The sequence below is a fragment of the Hylobates moloch genome, unplaced genomic scaffold (genome assembly GCF_009828535.3).
Source record: "Hylobates moloch isolate HMO894 unplaced genomic scaffold, HMol_V3 SCAFFOLD_15, whole genome shotgun sequence".
Classification (NCBI taxonomy): Eukaryota; Metazoa; Chordata; class Mammalia; order Primates; family Hylobatidae; genus Hylobates; species Hylobates moloch.
In genome coordinates, this window is record NW_026652290.1 from 64,239,401 (window position 1) to 64,250,789 (window position 11,389).

At 46.9% G+C, this 11,389-nt stretch overlaps 1 non-coding gene across 1 annotated transcript; it reads right to left on the reverse strand.

Annotated features, from left to right (window-relative positions):
- Positions 1–726: 726 nt before the first annotated feature.
- LOC116484328 (U6 spliceosomal RNA) lies at positions 727–836 on the reverse strand. Its single transcript, XR_004252510.1, has one exon. It is a non-coding gene; the product is annotated as a U6 spliceosomal RNA (small nuclear RNA).
- Between the last annotated feature and the right edge of the window lie 10,553 nt (positions 837–11,389).

The window sequence follows — 11,389 nt, forward strand, 5'->3', positions numbered from 1 at the left end:
GGTCTCCCCAAATGCTGGGATTACAGGCGTGAACCGCCGTGCCAAGCCTGAATTTATTTATTTATTTATTTATTATTTTTATTTTTTGAGAAATGTCTCACTCTGTTGCCTAGGCTGGAGTTCAGTGGCACGATCTTGACTCACTGCAACCTCTGCCTCCTGGGTTCAAGCAGTTCTCCCTGCCTCATCCTCCTAAGTAGCTGGGATTACAGGTATGCGCCACCACGCCTGGCTAATTTTTGTATTTTTTAGTAGAGGTGGGGTTTCACCATGTTGGCCAGGCTGCCCTCGAACTCCTGGCCTCAAGTGATCCACCTGCCTTGGCCTCCCAAAGTGCTGGAAATACAGGTGTGATCCACTGTGCCTGGCCCTGAATTTATTTTATTTTATTATTTATTTATTTATTTTTGAGATGGAGTTTCGCTCTTGTTGCCCAGGCTGGAGTGCAGTGGCACGATCTCAGCTCCCTGCAACCTCTTCCTCCCAGGTTCAAGCCATTCTCCTGCCTCAGCCTCCCAAGTAGCTGGGATTACAGGCATGTGCCACCACTCCCCGCTAATTTTGTATTTTTAGTAGAGACAAGGTTTCTCCATGTTGGTCAGGCTGGTCTTAAACTCCCGACTTCAGGTGATCCATCCGCCTCAGCCTCCCAAAGTGTTGGGATTATAGGTGTGAGCCTCCGCACCCGGCCTGAATTTATTTTTTAAAAAATATTTTTATTATTTGTTCGCTTTGGAATGCTTCATGAATTTACATGTCATCTTTGTGTAGGGGCCACGCTAATTTTCTCTGTATTGTTCCAATTTTAGTATATGTGCTGCTAAAGTCTCCTACACGTTGTGCTATTTCTTGCCTCTGTGCCTTTGTTCAGGCTGTTCCCTGTGCTAGCATGCCATTTCCTTTCTTCGTCTGGCTAACTTGATTCATTGTTTTGTCTCATCTTCAAACACATCACACTTTCCAGGAAGTTCCCTGACATTTCTTTTTCTTCTCCCTTGAGGTTGGGTTAGGTGTCCCTCCTCTTGGCTTCTAAGTTCTCAGTGTGTCATTCTATTCTTACTTTTTATTGTTTTTGAGATGGAGTCTTAACTCTGTGCAATCTCGGCTTACTGCAAGCTCCGCCTCCCAGATTCACGCCATTCTCCTGCCTCAGCCTTCTGAGTAGCTGGGATTACAGGCGCCCACCACCACGCCCTGCTAATTTTTTGTATTTTTAGTAGAGATGGGATTTCACCATGTTAGCCAGGACGGTCTCGATCTCCTGACCTCATGATCTACCCGCCTTGGTCTCTCAAAGTGCTGGGATTACAGGTGTGAGCCACTGTGCCTGGCCCATTCTATTCTTATGCCTATTAATTGCATTTTTTATTTTAATTTTTTTAAATTTTATTTATTTATTTATTTTGAGACAGAGTTTCGCTCTTGTTGCCCAGCCTGGAGTGCAATGGTGCGATCTCGGCTCACCGCAACCTCTGCCTCCTGGGTTCAAGTGATTCTGCCTCAGCCTCCCAAGTAGCTGGGATTACAGGCATGTGCCACCATGCCCGGCTTATTTTGTATTTTTAGTAGAGACAGGGTTTCTCCATGTGGGTCAGGCTGGTCTTGAACTCCTGACCTCAGGTGATCCACCTGCCTTGGCCTCCCAAAGTGCTGGGTTTACAGGTGTGAGCCACTGCGCCCAGCTATTCATTGTATTTTAATTGTCAGGGGGCAACCTGGGCTGATTTAACTTATGTTTCTACCACCCTGGAGCATTGGGGCTGAAAGAGAAATTAAGTTGGGTTATAGAAAAGTAGAAAAAGTTGGTCCGTGCGCGGTGGCTCAGGCCTGTAATTCCAGCACTTTGGGAGGCCGAAGCGGGCAGTTTGCCTTAGCTCAGAAGTTCGAGATCATCCTGGGCAACACGATGAAACCCCGTTTCTACTAAAATACAAAAAGATTAGCCAGGCATGGTGGCGTGCACCTATAGTCCCAGTTACTTGGGAGGCTGAGGCAGGAGAATTGTTTGAACCTAGGAGGCAGAGGTTGCAGTGAGCCAAGATGCCAAGAATGCGCCACTGCATTCCAGCCTGGGCAACAGAGTGAGACTCCGTCTCCAAAAAAAAAAAAAAAAAAAAAAGAAAAGTAAGAAAAGTAGAAGTTGTATTTTTTGCACACTTGAGAGTTTTCAGACTGAAGTTTGAAACTACTATTCTTACTGACCTTGGCTCTTGGTACAGTTGTACTTTACCCAGGTGTTAGGTTCAAAAGGGAGTTACGTGAAAAGCACATATATATTCATCAGGTAGAGTGCTAGGAAATAGATGGCATTGCCAAACGAAGATATTTAAGGAGAGTTTAAAAGGGGACTCTATAAAGCTATCGCTGTGAGGTTTACCTCCACAATGGATTAGGCAACACTCAAGACTTGTCATAGCAGGTTCTGTTTCCATTCCTAGGCCTACAGAGGCCGTAAGAGGAACTGGTTACAGGAATGCAGAGTCAGAGAAAGCTGTGTGGGCAAGGTCACCTGACAGAGTATACACATTTGAAGTGACCCTGATGGGAAACAAGCACCCTGACTTTGTTCTTCCATCTCCTACCAGCGGCCCCCACCTTTAACTGAACCCAACTCGAAGGCAGAGAGCAAGTCAGCCTGCTGCTGATGTAGTCCCAGGCACAGGGCATGGTGGGTAAGGTGGAGAGAGCATCAAGTGGACACACCAAAGACATCCAGCACAACAGATAACCCTAAGAGTCACTGTAGGTGTCGAGTCAGACATGAGCAGGGTAGGAGAGCTCCCTTCCTCAAACCACCACTAGGAATGTCAGGCAGCCATCAGGTGATGGTCAGGTGGTTATTAAATGGTTTCTCTAAAATAATAATTGGTCACAGCCATAGCCAGGGAAAGGCAGTCTCTCAATAGATAAAAACACCTGAAACTAGTGATCAGCAGCTTCCCAGTAAGATCTCAGGAGTTGGGCAACTGGGCTCAAGCATGCTCATTAAGAGACGAAATGGGCCGGACGTGGTGGCTCACACCTGTAATCCCAGCACTTTCAGAGGCTGAGGTGGGCGGAACACAAGGTCAGGAATTCGAGACCAGCCTGGCCAATATGGTGAAACCCCGTCTCTACTAAAAATACAAAAAAAAATTAGCTGAGTGTGGTGGCGCATGCCTGTAATCCCAGCTACTCAGGAGGCTGAGGCAGGGGAATTGCTTGAACCCAGGAGGTAGAGGTTGCAGTGAGCCGAGATTGTGCCACTGCACTCCAGCCTGGGCAACAGAGCAAGACACTGTCTCAAAAAAATAATAAATAAATAAATAAAATAATTTTAAAAAGAGACAAAGTGGTGGAGTTTAACTGGTATATTACCTTCTATATGACCTTCCTCTAGGAATGTTAGACTGGTAAGGGAAGTATGTTAGTGGTGGAAAGTATCCGAGTCACACAGCACCAAAATGTGTTACCAGTGGCGAATCCGTACCAGTCTGCAGCAACCTCAATTCTTGTCTCCTTAGAAGAAAGAATTTAACTGAAGGGTGTAAGGCAGAAGGAGAGACCGAGGCAAATTTTAGAGCAGGAGTGAAAGTTTATTAAAAAGCTTTAGAGCAGGAATGAAAGAAAGGAAAGTACACTGGGAAGAGGATCAAGCAGGCAACTTGAAAGGCAAGTGTGTGGTTTGACCTTTTGACTTGGGGTTTTATATGCTGGCATATTTCTGGGGGCTTGCATCCCTTCTCCCCGATTCTTCCCTTGGGGTGGGCTGTGCTTCTGTGCGGCAGCCTGCCAGCACTTGGGAGGTGAGCATGCATGGTGTGTTTACTGGAGTTGTGCGCATGCTCACTTGAGGTGTTCTTTCCTTACCAGTCGAATGTCCCTAGAAGGTGGCCATGTCTGTTAAACTCCATCATTTTGCCTCTTAGTGCTCATGCTTGAGCCCACTTGCCCAACTCCTAAGATCTTATCGGGAAGCTGCTGATCACCAGTTTCAGGTGTTTTTATCTATTGGAAGACTGCCTTTCCCTGGTACTGGCTGTGAACAATTTTAGAGACTGTTTAACAACCACCTGACCATCACCTGATGGTTGCCTGACATTCCTGGTGTGTGTGTGTGTGTGTGGGGGGCCTGTCTTACCCTGCTTATGTCTGACTTGGTGTCTACTCTAACAAAAGTACCTATGAAAAACGCTAAAATCCACTCCTAGCCCCCTGTGCACTTAGCCTTGAGGTTCCACATATGAAACCTTGAAATAAGTGACATCATACAGTGATGGAAAATGCTAAACTCTTTTTTTTATTCCTTTACGTCTGAGAGGATTGCTCTCTCTCAGCCATTAAAGCATTACTGTCTGGCTGAAGTGGTGAATTCCATAATTAAGATGATTAGCAAAATATCATATGTCACAAACTCAAATGCCTCGGGGGCCAGGCAGGCGATGGAAATCAGAGCAAATAAAACATGGATGGATGCAGTTGCAGGCCAGTGGGTGATCTCTGGCTCACTTTCTTTCTGATACCCCTTGATATGGTTTCGCCGTGTCCCCACCCAAATCTCATTTTGAATTGTAGTTCCCATAATCTCCACGAGTCATGGGAGGGACCCATTGGGAGGTAATTGAATCATGGGGGTGGTTTCTCCCATCCTGTTCTTGCCATAGTGAGTTAGTTCTCACGAGATCTGATGTTTTTATAAGGGGCTTCCCCCTTTGCTGGGCATTTGTTTTCTCTCCTGCTGCCATGTGAAGAAAGACATATTTGCTTCCCCTTCCACCATGACTGTAAATTTCCTGAGGCCTTGCCAGTCATGCTGAACTGTGAGTCAATTATTATTATTATTATATTTCTTTTTGAAACAGAGTCTTGCTCTGTCGCACAGGCTGGAGTGCAGTGGCTCAGCCTCCCGGGTTCAAGCAATTCTCCTGCCTCAGCCTCCCGAGTAGCTGGGATTACAGGCATGCGCCACCACACCCGGCTAATTTTTGTATTTTTTTTTTTTGTAGACACAGGGTTTCACCATGTTGGCCAGGCTGGTCTCGAACTCCTGACCTTGTGATCCACCCACTTCGGCCTCCCAAAGTGCTGGGATTACAGGTGTGAGCCATCATGCCCAGCCTATTATTATTATTTTTGAGATGGAGTCTTGCTCTGTCACCCAGGCTGGAGTGCAGTGGTGTGACCTCTGCTTACTGCAACCTCCACCTCCCGGGTTCAAGCAATTTTCCTGTCTCAGCCTCCTGAGTAGCCAGGACTACAGGTACCCGTTACCACCCCCAGCTAATTTTTGTATTTTTAGTAGAGACAGGGTTTCACCATATTATTCTGGCTAGTCTTGAACTCCTGACCTCAGGAGTCCACCTGCCTGGGCTTCCCAAAGTGTTGGGATTACAGGCATAAGCCTCCGTGCCGCCTGAACTGTTAGTCAGTTAAGCCTCTTCCCTTTATACATTACCCAGTCTCAGGTATGTCTTTATTAGTAGCATGAGAACAGACTAATACACCCCCTTTCATCAGTCTTTAATAGTGAGGAGCAACCACCATATTGGCAAATTGTTTCTGGTTTGCGGGTGGGATTGGTAGAAAGCCTTCTCTTCCATGCCCTGCTGAAAGGCTGATCTCCCTAATAACTGCAAGCCACAGGCTAGGGCACTTCTGAAGGCCTACCATGTGCAAACACTGTTCTAAGTGCTTCCACCTTAATTGGCTTCTTTTTTTTTTTCTGAGACAGAGTCTTGCTTTGTCACCCAGGCTGGAGTGCAGTGGTGTGATCTCAGTCCACTACAACCTCTGCCTCCTGGGTGCAAGTGATTCTCCTGCTTCAGCCAACCGAGTAGCTGGGATTACAGGCACCTGCCACAATGCCTGGCAAATTTTTTTTTTTTTTAGTAGAGACAGGGTTTTACCATGTTGGCCAAGCTGGTTTCGAACTCCTGACTTCAAGTGATCTGCCTACCTCACCCTCTCAAAGTGCTGGGATTATAGGCATGAGCCACTGTGCCTGGCCCTCCTAATTAGTTTATTTAATCCTCTCTACATTGCCCCAAGATAGGTACTACTATGATCACTATTTTACAGGTGAGCAAATGAAGCACAGAGAGGTTAAGGAGGAACAGGGTTATCTGTTACAACTCTTCAGCAGGGCATTCTGGGCAGTACTGTCTAACTTGTAAGAGGCAAGGGGACTATTTGTTAATCATTTATTATTATTATTATTATTTTTTGAGCAGAGCCTTGCTCTGTCACCCAGGTTGGAGCGCAGTGATACAATCTTGGCTCACTGCAACCTCTGCCTCCTAGTTTCAAGTGATTCTCATGCCTCAACCTCCCGAGTAGCTGGGATTACAGGCCTGCACCACCATGCCTGGCTAACTTTTGTGTTTTTTAGGAGAGAAAGGGATTCACCATGCTGGCCAGAATGGTCTTGAACTCCTGATCTGTATTAGTCCATTTTCATGCTGCTGATAAAGACATACCCAAGACTGGGCAATTTACAAAAGAAAGAGGTTTAATGGACTTATAGTTACACATGGCTGGGGAGGCCTCACAATCATGGCAGAAGGCAAGGAGGAGCAAGTCACATCTTACTTGGATGGCAGCAGGCAAAGAGAGAGAGAGCTTGTGCAGGGAAACTCTCATTTTTAAAACCATCAGATCTCGTGAGACTTATTCACTATCATGAGAACAGCATAAGAAAGACCCACCCCCATGATTCACTTATTTCCCACCAGGTCCCTGTCACAATATGTGGGAATTATGGGAGCTATGGGTGTGAGAGAGAGCCAAAGCATATTATTCTGCCCCTGGCCCCTCTCAAATCTCATGCCTTCATATTTCAAAACCAATCATGCCTTCCCAACAGTCCCCTAAAGTCTTTTTTTTTTTTTTTTTTTTTTTTTGAGATGGAGTCTTGCTCTGTCACCCAGGCTGGAGTGCAGTGGCGCATCTCAGCTCACTGCAATCTCTGCCTTCTGGGTTCATGCCATTCTCCTGCCTCAGCCTCCTGAGTAGCCGGGACTACAGGCGCCCACCAGCACATCTGGCTAATTTTTTGTATTTTTAGTAGAGACGGGGTTTCACTGTGTTAGCTGGGTTGGTCTCGATCTCCTGACCTCGTGATCTGCCCGTCTCAGCCTCCTAAAGTGCTGGAATTACAGGCTTGAGCCACTGCGCCCGGCCGTCGCTGAAGTCTTAACTCATTTCAGCATTAACTCAAAAGTCCACAGTCCAAAATCTCATCTGAGACAAGGCAAGTCCCTTCCACCTATGAGGCTGTAAAATCAAAAGCAAGTTAGTTATTTCCTAGATACATGGGAGTACACGAATTGGGTAAATATAGCCATTTTGAATGGAATAAATTAGTCAAAACAGAGGGACTACAGGCCCCATGCAAGTCTGAAATCCAGCAGGGCAGTCAAATCTTAAAATTCCAAGATGATCTCCTTTGACTCCATGTCTCCTATCCAGGTCACGCTGACGCAAGAGGTGGGCTCCCATAGCCTTGGGCAGCTCCACCCCTGTGGCTTTGCAGGCATAGCCCCTCTCCTGGCTGCTTTCATGGGCTGGCATTGAGTGTCTGCGGCTTTTCCAGGTGCACGGTGCAAGCTGTTAGTGCATCTATCATTCTGGGGTCTGAAGGATGGTGGCCCTCTTCTCATAGCTCCACTAGGTGGTGCCCCCAGTAGGGACTCTGTGTGGGGGCTCTGATCCCACATTTCTCTTCTGCACTACCATAGCAGAGGTTCTCCATGAGGGCCCTGCCCCTGCAGCAAACTTCTGCCTAAGCGCCCAGGCATTCTCATACATCCTCTGACATCTAGGCAAAGGTTAAAAAAAAAAAAAGGCCAGGCACGGTGGCTCACTCCTATAATCCCAGCACTTTGGGAGGCCAAGGCGGGTGGATCACCTGAGGTCGGGAGTTCAAGACCAGCCTGACCAACATGGAGAAACCCCATCTCTACTAAAAATACAAAATTAGCTGGGCATGGTGGCTCATGCCTGTAATCCCAGCTACTCAGGAGGCTGAGGCAGGAGAATCACTTGAACCTGGGAAGCGGAGTTTGCAGTGAGCCAAAATCGAGCCATTGCACTCCAGCCTGAGCAACAGGAGTGAAACTCTGTCTCAAAAAAAAAGGTAAAATAATAATAGCAATAAAAACAAATCTTTCACGCCTGTAATCCCAGCACTTTGGGAGGCCGAGGTGGGCTGATCACGCAGCACTTTGGGAGGTCGAGGTGGGCTGATCACGAGTTCAGGAGATTGCGGTCATCCTGGCTAACATGGTGAAACCCCATCTCTACTAAAAATACAAAAAATTAGCCAGGCGTGGTGGCGGGTGCCTGTGGTCCCAGCTACTAGGGAGGCTGAGGCAGGAGAATGGCGTGAACCCGGGAGGCGGAGCTGGCAGTGAGCTGAGATCACGCCACTGCACTCCAGCCTGGGTGACAGAGGAAGACTCCGTCTCAAAAAAAAAAAAAAAAAGAACAAAAAACAAAACAAAAAAACAAATCTTATGTCTGCAAGTTTGACGTCCTTCTAAAGCAAATGACTTTTCTGATGAGATTGGTGGGGATATTAAAAAGTGTGGTTAAAAAATGTATAATGAAATGTGTGAACATTCAAAAGGTCTGCATAATTCAATGAACCAATATTTCCCAAATGGCCAATGAATGATGTTCAAAATTATGCCTGGACAAATGATTCAAAGTGCAAAATAGACTGTTTTTTTTTTTTTTTTTGGTATTTTTAGTAGAGATGGCATTTCACCATGTTGGCTAGGCTGGTCTCAAACTCCTGACCTCAAGTGATCCACATGTCTTGGCCTCCCAGAGTGCTGGGATTATAGGCGTGAGCCACCGCGCCTGACCTAGACTTACAGATTTTAATGTAATAGAGTATGGAATGGTTATTGATGGGGTTTCAGATTCCATATTGCCAATAACCTTTAAGAAATCATCCCTTGTTGGCCGGGCGTGGTGGCTCATGCCTGTAATCCCAGCACTTTGGAAGGCCAAGGTGGCCAGATCACGAGGTCAGGAGATAGAGACCACCCTGGCCAGCATGGTGAAACCCCGTCTCCACTAAAAATACAAAAATTAGCTGGGCGTGGTGGTGCATGCCTGTAGTCCCAGCTACTTGGGAGGCTGGGGCAGGAGAATCACTTGAACCCGGGAGGCAGAGGCTGCAGTGAGCCGAGATCGTGCCATTGCACTCCAGCCTGGGTGACAGAGCGAGACTCCATCTGGAAAAAAAAAAAGAGAAATCATTTCTTGTTGACTGGGTGTGATGGCTCACACCTGTAATCCCAGCACTTTGGTAGACTGAGGCAGGTGTGGATCACCTGAGGTCAGGAGTTCAAGACCAGCCTGGCCAACATGGTGAAATCCCACCTCTACTAAAACTAAAAAGTTAGCCAGGCGTGGTGGCAGATGCCTGTAATTCCAGCTACTCAGGAAGCTGAGGCAGGAGAATTGCTTAAACCCAGGAGATAGAGGTTGCAGTGAGCCGAGGTTGCAACACTACACTATAGCCTGGCCAACAGAGCAAGACCCCGTCTCAAAAAAAAAAAAAAAAAAAGAAAAAGAAATCATCACTTGTTGAATTTTGGCATAGTATCAGATAAAAATGTCCACAATAACCTTTTTTTGTAGTTGTTGTTTGTTTTTTTTAAGATGAAGTTTCACTCTTGTTGCCCAGGCTGCAGTACAATGATGGGATCTCAGTTCACTGCAACCTCCACCTCCCAGGTTCAAGCAATTCTTCTGCCTCAGCCTCCTGAGAAGCTGAAATTACAGGCACGTGCCACCACACCTGGCTAATTTTTTGTACTTTTTAGTAAAGACAGGGTTTCGCCATGTTGGCCAGGCTGGTCTCGAACTCCTGACCTCAGATGATCTGCCCACCTCGGCCTCCCAAAGTGCTGAGATTACAGCCATGAGCCACTGCACCAGACCACTCTTTCCTTTTCTTTTTGTTGTTGTTGTTGTTGTTTTTTTTTTGAGATGGAGTCTCACTCTATTGCCCAGGCTGGAGTGCAGTGGCACGATCTCGACTCACTACAACCTCCACTTCCTGGGTTCAAGTGATTCTCTCACCTCAGCCTCTCAAGTAGCTGAGAGTACGGGCGTGCACCACCACGCCTGGCTAATTTTTGTATTTTTAATAGAGGCAGGGTTTCACCATGTTGGCCATGGTCTCAAACTCCTGACCTCAGGTGATCCACCCGCCTCAGCCTCGAAAGGACTGGGATTACAGACGTGAGCCACTGCATCTGGCCCACTCCTTCCTTTTCTAACTGTGCCAGGCATGCGCCACCACACCCAGCTAATTTTTTGTACTTTTTTAATAGAGACAGGGTTTCGCCATGTTGGCCAGGCTGGTCTCGAACTCGTGACCTCAGGAAATCCATCCACCTCGGCCTCCCAAAGTGCTGGGATTACAGGCATGAGCCACCGCGCCTGACCACTCTTTCCTCCTTCCATGTGTCAATGCCTTCCAGACAAAGACCACCAGGAACACAGCTGTAATTGGAAAAGTTGGATTTGTTAATCACTGCAGTGAGGGAGAACATACATGATAGGGAACTGTTGGGCACCTTAGTAAGATAGTTTTAGAAAACACTTGTAGATTTGGGCTTGTGTTAGGTGATTTTGGGGACAGTTTAAGAAAATGGGGTTTTGCTTTGGATTGAATTGTTAGGAAATGGGGATAATTCTATAATTGGGTATTGTAATCGTTTTTTCACTTCAAGTTGTTTTTTTTTTCTTCTGAGACAGAGTCTTGCTCTGTCACCCAGGCTGGAGTGCAGTGGCACGATCTCAGTTCACTGCAATCTCTGCCTCCCAGGTTCAAGCAATTCTCCTGCCTCAGCCTCCTGAGTAGCTAGGATTACAGACGTGCGCCATCATGCCTGGCTAATTTTTTTTGTATTTTTAGTAGAGACGGGGTTTCACCATGTTGGCCAGGCTAGTCTCGAACTCCTGACCTTGTGATCCGCCCGCCTCAGCTTCCCAAAGTGCTGAGATTACAGGTGTGAGCCACCGTGCCTGGCCGCACTTCAAGTTTTAATGAAAGCTTATATAAGATTATTTTGGCTGGGCGCAGTGGCTCACGCCTGTAATCCCAGCCCTTTGGGAGGCTGAGGCAGGCGGATCACGAAGTCAGGAGATCGAGACCATCCTGGCTAACATGGTGAAACCCTGTCTCTACTAAAAAACACAAAAAATTAGCCGGGTGTGGTGGCGGGCGCCTGTAGTCCCAGCTACTTGGGAGGCTGAGGCAGGAGAATGGCGTGAACCCAGGAGGCGGAGCTTGCAGTGAGCCAAGATCCCCACCACTGCACTCCAGCCTGGGTGACAGAGTGAGACTCCGTCTCAAAAAAAAAAAAAAAAAAAAAAAAAAAAGATTATT